Source organism: Periplaneta americana, chromosome 8, assembly GCF_040183065.1.
Source record: "Periplaneta americana isolate PAMFEO1 chromosome 8, P.americana_PAMFEO1_priV1, whole genome shotgun sequence".
In the NCBI taxonomy this organism is placed as follows: domain Eukaryota; kingdom Metazoa; phylum Arthropoda; class Insecta; order Blattodea; family Blattidae; genus Periplaneta; species Periplaneta americana.
In genome coordinates, this window is record NC_091124.1 from 54,757,501 (window position 1) to 54,771,635 (window position 14,135).

A 14,135-nucleotide genomic window follows, 5' to 3' on the forward strand; every position below is an offset into this window, starting at 1 on the left:
CAAGAATATTTCGTCCCGAATCTACGACGTACCACGATTTCTTGTCCCATTGCGAAATTATATTGCTAGTTTCGGCCCAAAACTTTATAATAAAATTACAAACCGTTTTCCAAATTTGAAATATTTCAAAATTGAAGCTTTTAAAAGAGAAATTTGTAAAGTTATCCATGATATATAATATTAACAAATGTATTTTTTTACCTTTTATTTCTGTCGATTATATTCATGATTTTATTGAATATCACTGGCTTCTGTCGGATTGTCAATTTATATTAAATGTGTATTTTCTCTCTTTTTCTCTGTCTTCTTTATTCTTGCTCTTGTGTTGTATTTATTGGCTTGAATTAAGATACTTACTGTATTTAGTAAACTGTCCTTGTAAATTTTATGTTATATTATTGACTAAGACCACACCGTACACGAGCCTGGCTCTTACGGTAGTGGCTAGAAAAAATTTTCTTTTATAAATGTAATTTGTACTCACTAGCTAGCTAGTTAAATAAATAAATAGGCTAAATATTTAATAATTAAAAATTCTGAATAATTAAGATATTTCAATAATTAAGAAATTGTCTAGCAATAATCCTTAGCAGTTGTTTAAAAAGAGACGAAAATTTAAAACAAGATCTAAATTCGTTGTACAGTAGTGGCAAAAAAACCGGACCGACCCTTGTAGCTGATTTGAGAGCCTTGTTCACTCCTGAGCACGATAGACTGGTAACTAAGACTTTCGCGGTTCGAATCCTGCCTGGGAAGGAAACTTTTTTTTGTTCCTTATTCAAATTTATTCCGAATACTTTTCGATTGCAGCGATATTTTACTACTTAATTGACTTATTATTCCCAGAATATGAATTTACCAGCAATGGAAAAGTATTGGGAATAAATTTGAATAAGAAACAAAAAAAAAGTTTCCTTCCCAGGCAGGATTCGAACCACGAAAGTCTTAGTTACCAGTCTATTGTGCTCTGGAGTGAACAAGGCTCTGAAATCAGCTACAAGGGTAGGTCCGGGTTTTTTTTTTTTCCACTACTGTACAAACCGTTTATTAAGGAACGTCCACAACTCACCATATCTCAGAAAGCGAAAACCAAATTAATTTGGAAAGGATATTTGTACACCAAGGGAAGGGAAGGAAAAGAGAAAACAGAACGGAGATGTGAATGAAGAGGAGAATGTTTGCTAGAGTTCATTTAGAAGCAGAGTCACATCAAGTTCTAAAAGAAAGTGGTCATACGCATGTTCCTGATGATTGGGGCAAGTGCAGAGCAATCGAAGTTTTTAGCAGAGTTCAAAGAGTGAGCGCAGTCATCCAACAAAGCAACATCTTCAATTGTGAATCGTCATGTCAGTGCGGTGTGAAGTGAAACGTATTTAAAACTTCCAAAAACATCAACCATACAAATATTGAAGTAATACCAAAACGCGTTGTGACAAATAGTTTGGGACGAATTGTCGCGGTACGATTTTTCCGGGTCGAATAGTCGTAGATTCATCTCGATCATGAGAAGATCGGCAGAAAAATAGTACATTATGCAACGAGCCTATACGAGCTTCTTAATTACCATTATAGGCGAGTTTCATACGACTTTTTATGCTCGACCATATTTCTAACTTGATATTATTAATTTTATTGTATCTGACCTGGAGCAATGTCCTGTATGTTGTGAGATGTGCGCAGACGCGAAAGTATTGATTTTTACCGAGGAACAGATGTCCACAGTGACCTTGCTAGGCCATAAGAACCTACAGAGATAACATTGAAATTAAATTAGACATTGAAAAACGAGATGACAAATTGAATTTATTTTAATATTATTTACAATTAACGCTAATTATTATAGTAACAGAACATAACCTTCTGCGACAGTATTGGATTTCCAGTCTCCGTGACTTTTCGCTAATTCTTTTTCGATTGCATATCCGAGAATAATCGATACTTGCGGTTTTATAACGGTAGAAAGCTGACCTGTCATTGGCTGAACAGTTGTAACCTGAGTCGTCATTGGCTGAAAGACCTGACCTTTAATGAGTAGGTGTACTTTAATGACATGCATTAAAGGTCTGCTACCAGGTGTATAATTACTACATTTCGGCATAGTCGAGCATAAAAAATTTTAATATCTGGCTGTCGCATGGATGTCTGTTTACTGACTACTCTGACGTATTATGCTTAACCCCTGCCAAAGGTAGACGCATTCTCATTCTCATTCTCAGAGGACGACTGCACTATGGCTATCTGTTTATTCAGAGTCTAACACAGGCAACTTCAGATATAGGCTAACCAATAAACTAACTTTCTTCAACCGTTGCCGAACGTTTGATTGGAGAAATGCTGATGTAATGGCAATGGGGAGGAGAAATGTCGATGAATTATGTCGATGTATGTTTTGGGGGAAATGGGAGAATCCTGAGTAAAACCACAAATGCGACCTTTTCTACCTCAAGTGTCACTATTCATTTTTGAAGTAAATATCCCTGGCGAATTCGGACCATGTGCGTAAGAGATTGATTGTCTAGACCAATCAATCACCACAGGATTACAAAGCTCATTTAAAATTTTAGCTTAGTGACCTGACCGAATTTTGTAATTATATATAAATAATTGATACATCACTCACCTTCGACCATGATCGACAGATGAACTAAACGGTGCTCAAAATAGTCATTTAAATGTCATGTACACTGCGTAATATTTATATTCCACAACTGCCAGAACAATGTATAACATTTAATTACTTTTAATTTCATAATTTAAACGAATATACAGCATTCCCTTCCCTTATTTCTATTCATAGAATTAACATCAAAACTCATTTCGATGAAAACATTCTGCACAGCTTTCTTTTTACGCGCATCAGGTGCACCTCCCAAACTTGCAATTAGAATTTCCATGGTTACTGTTTTTCCGAAAAAGAATGTCTCAGTCTGAGTTACTACAATAATGTTTTTTTTTTCACTAGCCTTTAATTTGATTTTGAATAGTCACACAATTATTCATCCTATTTGACTTCGTTCTTATTCAAGTAATCAAAAAGAAATCTTCGGAAGTTCACTGTACTAAATAACGCTCTAATGAGTGAGCACAATATATTACCTTCGTTATCAGATATTGGAACTGAAACAAAGAGAGAAAAGAAACTCATAATATGAAGACTCACGTTGTCGTCTATTCTTGAAGTATTATCACGTGGTATGTGACGTAATAGCCGCCTTGCTTAGAGTAGCCGAGAACAGTTTGGTTCTATACAGGAAGTGTGTAGGTATCAGAAGACTGTTAGTATGGATAATGTTATTCCAAACACCTCCAAAAGTGACCAGCTATCAGTTATTTAATAATACTTAACAGCAGCAGGTTCTGAACCACTTATCTTACAGTCCTGATTTATCATTATGGGGCTTCAAATTGTGAGAACCCTGAAAGAAAGCTCTATAAGGGTCACAGATGACGAAGTGAAGACTGAGTGCTGAAACAGTTCAAAAACTAGCTAAAGTTTTCTTTTAATGTAAAAAATGCGTCTATTCGGAATGGTTATTCGATAAAAATCTGCGTAAGTGTAATGTATGGGTAAGACCCAGCACTGGGCCAACTTCAATTTTCAATTGCTCAGTAACGGATGTTCTAAATGTAACGATCCCCAAAGAAAACAATTTGCTAAATATTGAATAACTTGTGGTATGTTAAAAACGGTATGGAACAGTCAATTAAACATGCACAATGATTATAAAATGAAGACTTTTAGAACTATACAATTTATAATCGAACTTTTATAACTGTGAAACATTTATTTACTTCATTCTTGGATACACTCTTTTAACAGTTATATAATCAATGATGGACGTTATTGAACAAGTATTAAATACTTCACTATGTTAATATTATAATTTTGATGGTAAATTACCTCAAGTTTCGACGTGACTTTTGTTATCCTCCGAATCCTAGTAATTTCACATCAAAATTATAATAACATATTAACACAGTGAAGTAGTTATTACTTGTTGAATAACGTTCATCAGTGATTTATTTTCTAGTATTATTACAACGTGTAAAAAGATATTTTCGTTAAATCACGCTTAAACGTGTTCTATCAAATATTACACATGGATCTAGATATGCAGCGTACAAAATACGTGAGTAACCATGGCAGATTTAAATACGTAATTTCATTCTAGGTTGGACACATAGTTTGGGAATTACAGGGATACAATTACTGCATAAATAAAGATGCTTGCAGCTTGTTAACAATAAGAGCTCGGGAGTTGCATTGTTATATTTATAGATAGTATCATTACTGTCCTTAACAAATTATTTTCTTAAATTAACTTAAGAAAAATGACGTATTTACGTGAATATCTGCCGAAATCCATGATTCTATTATTATTATTATTATTATTATTATTATTATTATTATTATTATTATTATTATTTTGCTGACGTTATTCTTCGCTTTTCAATACAATAAAAAGCCTGTGTGAATGCCTAAGGAGTAGAGATGAACAAAACTAACTGTCGCTCTCGCTAGCTGTGTTCGTTGCATTTGTCTTTCGAGTCTCGTCTCGTAACTCTCGTGCGCTTCGAGTTTCGCTCATCATTCTCGAAATAGCATTTGGTCGGCATGAAAAGATTTCGTAACTTTATAATTGAGACTCGGAATCCAAGAGGGGCCCAATATTTAAACACTTCCACAATTTATTTCTCATGCAAAATAATTAGTAGAAGCTTGTTGCCATGGTTATATGAAAAGATGTAATGGAGATGTTCTTACGAAACAAAAAATAATTAGTCAGAGGCATTTTGTAGCAAAACAAACATTTTTTTTCAATTTCCCAGAAGTTTGATGAAATGGACTTGGGCCCCTCTTGGATTCCGGGTCTCAATTATACACCTCTAGCCATGCTCTAAGAAGTATTGTATTACTTGGTTAAGTGGATTGTATACTCGTTGCTGGCGAGGAAGGAATTTACTAAACAACAAGCAATCGATACAATCACCTTCTGATGACAACTGCCTTTTTTGCAATTTTGCATATTGTTGCTTCACTAATGCCAAACATTTTAACGAACCATTGTTGTTTTTTTGTAATAATATCGTTACACTAGTCTTCTCTGCGTCACAAATGTGATAATATAGCTGAGTCTTCGCGCTTGATAAACACATTGTTATTCGACCAGACTATGATGTATTGTGACGGTACTTACTGTGTACTCATCTTCCGCTCGGCGATGTTTCTACGGTTTGCCGCAACATCGCAGGTCAACTGTGAATAGAGAAATGAATAAATAAAACAATGTGAACACTTGTGAACATAAACAAAAATATAAATAATAGTAACTACTACGCGTTCAATGTTACATGACCGATGAGCACTGATGTCGCCAATGTCGTTGTATACAAGACATCGTAGGCGATTATGGAGCGCTGGGCACTGAGGGGGGATCAAATCATTCCTGGAGGGGTATGACGGACTCTGCTAGTTCATGGAATCAACACCGGTCAATTTAGAACGGACGGGTAGTATATTACGATATCTGGCAGATTTATATAGCTAAGAGCATAATGAATTATAAGCTGAAAGGTCAAAGTGACGTTTTAAGACATTGGGGAAATTGTCTGTAAGAGGGAATGAATCAAGCAGTTCTTTTTGAGTTTCTTGCGGTAATTTTCATAATGTCGAACGCAGTGTACGCAAATGTTAAAACTACTTTAATACCGCTTCGAAGCCACAGCTTTCTGTTTTAAAGTCCAGTCTAGCGTTACAGCCAGTGCCTGCGTTTCTGGCGTTTGTCCTTGAGTAAAAAGCCGTCAGTGAGCACTTGTTGCCAGTGCAGCTGAGAACAGTATAGGTCGCACCAGAGATTTTGGCAGATGGGTTTCCTTAATGTGAACTGGAGAGCGAGTCCTCACCGCTGCAAGATCGGCTGTTATCTCTGTCGCAGTGGAATGGGTAGGACATAATAGTAAACATGCACGCCCGAGTATTTGTGCACTCTGAACAGTCACCTCCAAAAACTAAACAAATATTACAGTAGTCTATATGTGTCTTTGGTATTCCCAAGAAACTTGTTCGATTAATTAAAATGTGTCTCAATGAAACTTACAGCAGAGTCCGTATAGGCCAGTTTCTATATGATGCTTTTCGGATTCACTGCGGGCTAAAGCAAGGAGATGCACTATCACCTTTACTTTTTAACTTCGCTCTAGAATATGCTATTAGGAAAGTTCAGGATAACAGAGAGGGTTTGGAATTGAACGGGTTACATCAGCTTTTTGTCTATGCGGATGATGTGAATATGTTAGGAAAAACTCCACAAACGATTAGGGAAAACACGGAAATATTACTTGAAGCAAATAAAGCGATAGGTTTGGTAGTAAATCCCGAAAAGACAAAGTATATGATTATGTCTTGTGACCAGAATATTGTACGAAATGGAAATATAATCTGTTTATATATATATATATATATATATATATATATTATACATGTATATGGAAATATGTTAATCCTTAGTCAATAGATAAGACTGAGTTTTACGAAATACGAACATTAAGGGATGGAAAATGGGAGGCAGTAATGATCAAAATAATTATACCGATTTATTTTTTTTAACCAGCAGACGTGCAGCCTTTAAATTTAAAACAAAGATTCACTCATAAAATTGGGTCAGACTATTCATCTCATCTCTCAGAATTGTTTCTAAAATGTATAAGGAAAGTAAAAAAAATTCAATTTCATGTAGGCTACTCCCTCCAAATAACTTCAGTTTTTTTTTTTTTTTACTTCCGAGTAGAGAGGAGAGAGAAAGAAGTCGACGATTTAAAAAATTCACTAAACTATATTTAACTAGAGACATAAAATTTAAAATGAAGGTTACTCTCTACAATATTGGTTAAACATTCTTAGATTTTTTTAAATACCATATCCTAAGGTACTGATGAAAAGGCAGAAGGGAGTGAGAAATCTCATGTCATCCGATCTCGATGAAAGTCGATATCTGGGGATCTTTGAAATCACAGAATACGAATAAGGTATTATTTAGTCCGACTTTGTCCCTAAAGTGGTGGAGTGGGACAAAAATGGGTGAAAAATTAAATTAGATACCTTAGGGGTTTTCGAGACGAAAATTACGAATAATACAATTTGTGCGAATTCAATATGGCAGTTTCAGTACTATGAATTATATTTTTAAAAATTAAACATCGGATATCGCACAGGTAACACATGTACAGTATTTAACGGGGTATGTAACACCTTTTGATAGTAGGCCTATACATTTAGTAAAATCCAAAGTGTAATTTCTACATATTCTGAATGAATGTTGTGCTGGAATTTAATATAGTCATCAGCCAATACCTCTAGATTAATAAACAATTTTTTAGAATCCATAAAATACAGTATTTATTGTGAATGGTAATTATATTTTTCAATTGGTGCAATTTGTGCAGGGAAAATTGGTTTCTCTGATATTTTGTACGATTTCGAATATTTTAAAATGCTTTCTTCTCTGTTCTATTCACAATGTGCGTGTGAAGAATATCCATTACAATCCTATTTATTATACTCTTATATAAATTTAACTTCCGCAGCATGCAATTTTATCCAATTAACCAAATTATATTTTGATTCTTAAGAAGAATCGTAATTTTATTAACTTGAATTGTCGCAGCACCAGTAGACGATCCCTAGATTATTACTGGACAGATCTTATATATTGATCTGGTAAGGGTAGGATTATATAAATATATATATGCGCAATGCAATGCTTTTTCCTTTTAATTAAGAATTAATTTAATTTAGAAAATGTAGGAGACGTATTGTAAAATCATTGCGAACGGAAGTCATTTACATTTTATTAAAGGTATTCTTCGAGTAGGACTGTACCGTGGTGTGTTTCATAATAAGGATAATTGATATGAGCTGCTGTTATGAAAATATGAACGACTCAGAATGTTATCGCATCTCATTCTCGCAGCTTACACGAACAATATTGGCTCTCCTACTGGAAATGTCATCGAGGTCATCTGCCAAAATCGGTGCCTCCGACTATATCACCCAACACTGCGTCAAAGGCAAGGCACTCGCACTTTGCGTTTCTGTGGTGCGTCCTTGAGTACACTGTCCAGTTAGTGGCATGTTGCCACGTCGGCTGAGACTGGTACCACCTCCTAAATAGATGTGACGTCAACAATCTGCCAATCACAGTGCTTGTTAGCTTTCACGCCCACAGATTCTGGCAAAGATATGTTACTCACTCTCAATGTTCCCATTACTTATTTCATAAGCCAAGAACGGTGGCTTTGGTTATACAGATATTGTTAATTTAAAAAAATGCTATTGTATCTTATGTAGTTGTCAAGCAACGTCCTGATACAAAATCATGGTGACCCGTCCATGTCTGCCTATAATGCCAGTTAGATAAAAGGTCCAAGTCTTCCTACCTTCATATCCCTTACTTATTTACGCTTCGCCTTGTTTCCTTTGATACGCTGTGTACACAATGGATAAGAAGCAGCTTAACGTTACATTGAGTTCACAGATGTGGATTCTAATCCTGCACAAGGCACGAATGTTTGTTTGAAGGTTGTCAGTGTGATATCCTATCCTGTCTTAGTGGAGGCCTAGTGATGCTAGCTGAAGACAAAGTAGTAAAGAAGTAGGCAGCGTCATTAAACAAAGCAACGATTACCATCAGCCGTTTTATAAGAGTTTCACGGGTTAAAATCTAGCCAAGAAGAATGGATTTAAAAATGATTTGGAACGTTTCATTAAGAAACAACGGCGCGTACTTGAACGTACCATTCTCCACGATTATCTACTGTCACGTAACATGTAAAAATTAAATCACTCAGCGCGATGAGGCTGCTATATAAGCACTATGATGTGAAGGCTGGAGGCTACGCAGTTTATTACAAACAAGCGTCACTGAGCCTATAGAGCAGCGGTGACTAAAACTAGAGCTGCAGTGATTACATGCGACAGACAGCCTATGCCAGTCATGTCAATTGATGCCCATAGGAGCAAGCGCGCGCTTTAGAGCTCAGGAAAGCCCGAGCGCTTTACAGCGGAAAGGAAAGAGACAGGTGAAAGAGGTAGTATATGCCGCTTGGTCGAGCTATATTCAGGGATGGCCAGCATTGATTCAATAAATAAAGGTAAGAGAACTTATTAAAACTGTATCCATGTTAATTTTTAGATTTGCCTGAGAAGTATAAGTGCGTTATAAGAATGTAAGTTTTAATTTTAATGCTCATTTTTCACAAGTTTAATTTTTTTATTCAAAAGAAATTTTTTTCTCAACTTTTTTTATATAAAAGTGAAATTTTCAGATATAGGCCTATTTATTTAGTAGTCTTACAGAATGTTTTCGTAAATCTAATATACCGTAAATACGTATTACTGAAGATAGTGTATTGAAAATTTTGAAAATATTCGAATGGAAATTGTTTGTAAGAAAATAAATTAACAAAGCAACTACTGTTACATTACTGCAAAAGATACATGCCCAAGTGATGTAAAAATGTCAGCTCTATAGCTTCAGCAGATTTCGAGAAAATATTCTGATGATAGAAAATTGGTCACCAATATCACCTTAAAAGCATAATGCAATAAGAGTATTGTTATGGAATATTAGTTACCTTTAAACCATATACAGCACTTAAGTAACTATGCTTTGTACTGTAATATTGTTTTGATTAGTTTATTGATTACTTTTATAAGGCTAAAGGTACCATCAATATCAATTCCAGCTTACCATGTCATATTCAATTTCTTTTTTTTTTTTTGGGGGGGGGGAGATATAACTTCGTTTATGAATGATATGTTTCATACATTTAGTACAATATAGTTGTACTACTATGGAATTTATGTGAATATTCCATCTTAAGTCTTTATTATGTTATTAACGTTTAAAACACACCTGGAATATTAAAAAATTGATGTTAGTAATTTTGTTTTACAGACAATATAGATAATATCAAACAGAAAGAAGCCATATAAAAATAACGACATAAAATTTCACGTTCCGTTTGAAGTTTGTGCATACAGTTTTCTTAATCCAACAGGGTGCTTATTCATATACACAACCCTTCCTCTTTCCGTACTTAGCGCTTGATGCTCTCGCACAACGTCAAGGTCAGAAAAATGAGCTTGCTTTGATATCACTGGCCTATGCAGTAAGGAAACGGAGGAAAAGTACTTGACAGGAAAGCTACAACCAGTGGTGGTTCCTGTACTAACATCTTGATCAATCCCGCGGATAAAAATCTCAAGCTTTGCTGTATCAGTAATGTCACTGCTGTCATCAAGAGGCAGTGAATAATATACGATTTTTCTTGCTTCTTTTTTTTAACCTTCCTCTTGAATATAATCAGGAATTTTCTAAATTCTTCTCTCGATACTTGGTCGAGAAATTCGTAGTTTTTCAAAATTAAAAATTTCTTATGGACAAGTTATTTAAGCTATTTTAATCGTTATTCTTTTGAGAAATTCTGCTCTATTAGATGGCTTTAGAGCACGAGATATTTCAAACCCCATTAGATATCTGACTTCCTTACATTTATTTATCTCATCTTTCTCTTCCTGGTTATGATTTAAGACATGTCAATTCCTGGCGTTTAACAGTTCGTTAGCACATAATATTGAATCAGTTTTTCTACAATATTATTATTAAATGAATAACTAATAAATAGTTACCCTCATCTAAAGATTAAGAAGGTTAAAATTGAGATAAAACCTAATAATTTTATCCTTCTACGGAGAAGATCTAAAAATATCAATATTCATGCATGTACAGAAGAATTGCAGAAACATATAGTCTACTTAGTGGTCAGTAATAATAATAATAATAATAATAATAATAATAATAATAATAATAATACATTATTCAGTGTGGCAATTAATGTTTGAGGAAAGTAAACATATTACATTTTGTCCGACAGAACAACAAAAAAGTTTCCTTCTCATTCTTTACGAAACCACCTCTTACTGCTTGTAGAGACAGAGTTTGTAGAGCGACGTGATACCGCCACTGCTTGCCTTCATTACATGAATGAAAAACACAGCAATGTACAGGAAACTCCTCGTACCCGTTTGAATGTCTGTGATTACACAATGTAATCACGACATCCGCTTTGGTCACCGCTGCTTTAGAGGTATAACAGTTATTTCTTGAGCCAGATTTCTTGAGCTTTAATTGAAATTGGGTGGAAAAATAAGGGAGAAACGATTTAAAGTAGAAATATCCTTATTATAGAAGAGGAAGATAGATCTTATAGTAAAATCGCACAGGTTATGAAAAGAAGCAGATTCACTGTTTGCAGAATTATCCACAATTAGTGTCAATGTGAACATTTAGTGAATAAGCTAAGTCGGGAAAAGACCATACAACCCTACACATACAGAAGATAGGCAAGTAATTAACGTTTTAAAAGAGAAATCCCAGATAAATTCAACTCCAAGTGCAAAACAGACCATCGGAGGAATACATGCTTCATGAGAGCGTATGTCGAGCCAGGTTCCATCGTGAGATGCTCTATGGGTATACTACTAATGCAAACAAAAAGGATAGACTGCAGTTTGCTAATAAGTGTACCTATGCTTAAAGATATACAGTTCTGAAATGGGATTTAAACTTGTTTCATAATGGCGGTTGAGATTTTAGGTGAGAAATCAAAAACCAAATTACAATCATCAAATCTCCAGGGCACATTGAAACACGGAGGTGGTAGTATTAATTTATGATCTGGGGTGCATGGCGGTTTCAGTTATGGAGGAATTTGTATTCATTGATAGATTTAGAGATCACAGTCTAGTTGACATATATACAGAAAAGTTTTATAATATACTAGTACACTAACTTCAAAGGTATCCGATCTACGATTTTATGATCGTGTAACCGAACTATCCAACCACGGGATAAGTCAGAACCAAAGATGCAAAGGATTGACAAACTTTGAAAGAGTTCCGTTAGTTCTCAATAGGTGGCACAATTATTGGAAGCCGCTAAAAAAAGTGTCAGGGAAAATAATTAAGTAGATTAAGCATAAATTATTCTTCTAATAGAAAATATCAGCGGTTTCCAGTCAAACTCAGTGTTGCTTTGCAATCAGTATCGTGGGATATTATTATTATTATTATTATTATTATTATTATTATTATTATTATTATTATTATTATTATTATTATTATTATTAGTCTACTATTATTATTATCATTATTATTATTATTTATATACTATTGGCAACAGTGACTATTATCTTCGCAATCTATTCATAGAAGTAATAACTACAGAATCCACACTTACACCAACAAATATCGATCACTATCGATCAGATATCTTTCAACTTCAGTGTGCAACACAAGAAGTTAGTATCGATACTTAATACAAGCCAGAAATATTCAAGCAGTGTTGTTGAATGTCATTAATTCACCTATATAGTAGAATAGAAGGCGTGAGAAATTATGTATTTCTTTAATTTGGCCCTAAATAATCTTATATTTTCAGTTTGAAACACCTTTATTCGATAAATATTAAGGGTGGCATTCATAGACATTTCGCAGCACGCGCTACGAGCGTACTAAGCTAGACCCGGCTATCCGCTGGTTACTAGTACAGAATTCAAATCATATCCTATCGCTAACACTGGTTTATGTATACGAAAAACGCTGATAATCCACCGAAAGCCCGCGCTAAAAATGTCTATGAATACGGCCCTAAGTGACGAATTTTATATAAAAATAACTGTACACTGACTGGTTCCTTGACTGACGTCACTGCTATAAGATTTATGTTTATATGACTCCTATGTTTAGGGCCTAAAAATTCTTTGTATATGTATATGTAACATATCCCATTCGCTAAATACTTCGCCACAATCCCCACATCTAAGCCCTACTGAAAATTTTTGAGACAAACAGGATCGACAATTGATCAAACTCCATTATATCAAGCGAAAGCTTACTGAAAGAGTTGTAATTTTATTCAAAATCGGATGCATATCAATAAAATATGGTGCAGACGTATATGATTATTTGACTTTGTAATTATTTACGTCCATGAGTGTAACTGTCAGAGGACCGACCTAGAATTAAACTTGTTCCTTTGATGAACGAGGCACAATCTTAATAAACAACTTTTAATATTCATTTTAGACAGAAATAGGTCTCATGTACGCTTGGTATCTCGTGTCTTACGAAAACACAGGTCGAATTTTGATTTCGTCGCACGTAGAATATACCACCACATCAAACACACAGTGAGAGCGTTGACGTGTTATTAACTACGTAGTCATTCGAGGGTGAAAGGTCGATGAAAGAGCGATAGCATTACGTCATCGCCCCAATTTATCAGTTGCTTCTCCACCGCAAGAAGCGAATAAAGGTAGGGATGCAGTAAATGATATTTGCCAGGGCACTTGTTTCATACGTGTACATACACAAGACCTACATACAAACGGGCTTTTTTTATGCGCTCTTGTAGTTGTCGAGAGAAACAAGGTAGAATTACCTGTCACTTTGTTAAGGGGATTTTAAGCTCTAAGCTTTATTAACCTAAAAAAAATAAACAGTGCAATTCCTGTGACGTAAAAATGGTACTACCGAATTTCCTTAATTCGAACTTCTATCACTCGAAGTAATTTTAATTTCCCGGCTGAATTATATGCAATAAAATTTACACATAATATTTTTCGATATCTCGAAGCTCTATTACTCGATTTTGTTCTATCTCGAAGTAATTTTAATTTCCTGGCCGGATCATGATATGTAATTCACATGTAATATAAGTTTTTATATCTCTTAATTATATTACTCGATTTTCTCGATATCTCGATGCATATTTTTTCTTCCTAGTAGCAAATACAATTTCTTTAGCTCGATTTTAAGGTGAAAATTAAACTTATGTATACGTTTATTAGTAAAATTGAATGAATGTGATGAAATACCATTACATTAACAAGCATTGTACATTAGTATTTTCCTTCCTTTGAAAGTGTCCTTCTACAGGAATCAACACATTAGTATGCCTACTAATCCTATCTCTGTGAATCACTAGAGGCATGGTATCTGTACCGTAATGGTGTAACACAACGAGCATCACTGCGAGAACATAATGGTATGTCTTTAACATTATTCTTAAATT

The 14,135-nt window shown here is 34.6% G+C and overlaps 1 protein-coding gene across 1 annotated transcript in view; it reads right to left on the reverse strand.

Annotated features, from left to right (window-relative positions):
• LOC138704728 (uncharacterized) overlaps positions 1-14,135 on the reverse strand; it is a 1,357,586-nt gene that overhangs the window by 1,318,903 nt on the left and 24,548 nt on the right. Inside the window, exon 2 of the mRNA XM_069832899.1 lies at positions 5,199-5,257. The gene's annotated coding sequence lies outside the window, so the exon portion shown is untranslated. The remainder of the gene's footprint in view (positions 1-5,198; positions 5,258-14,135) is intronic.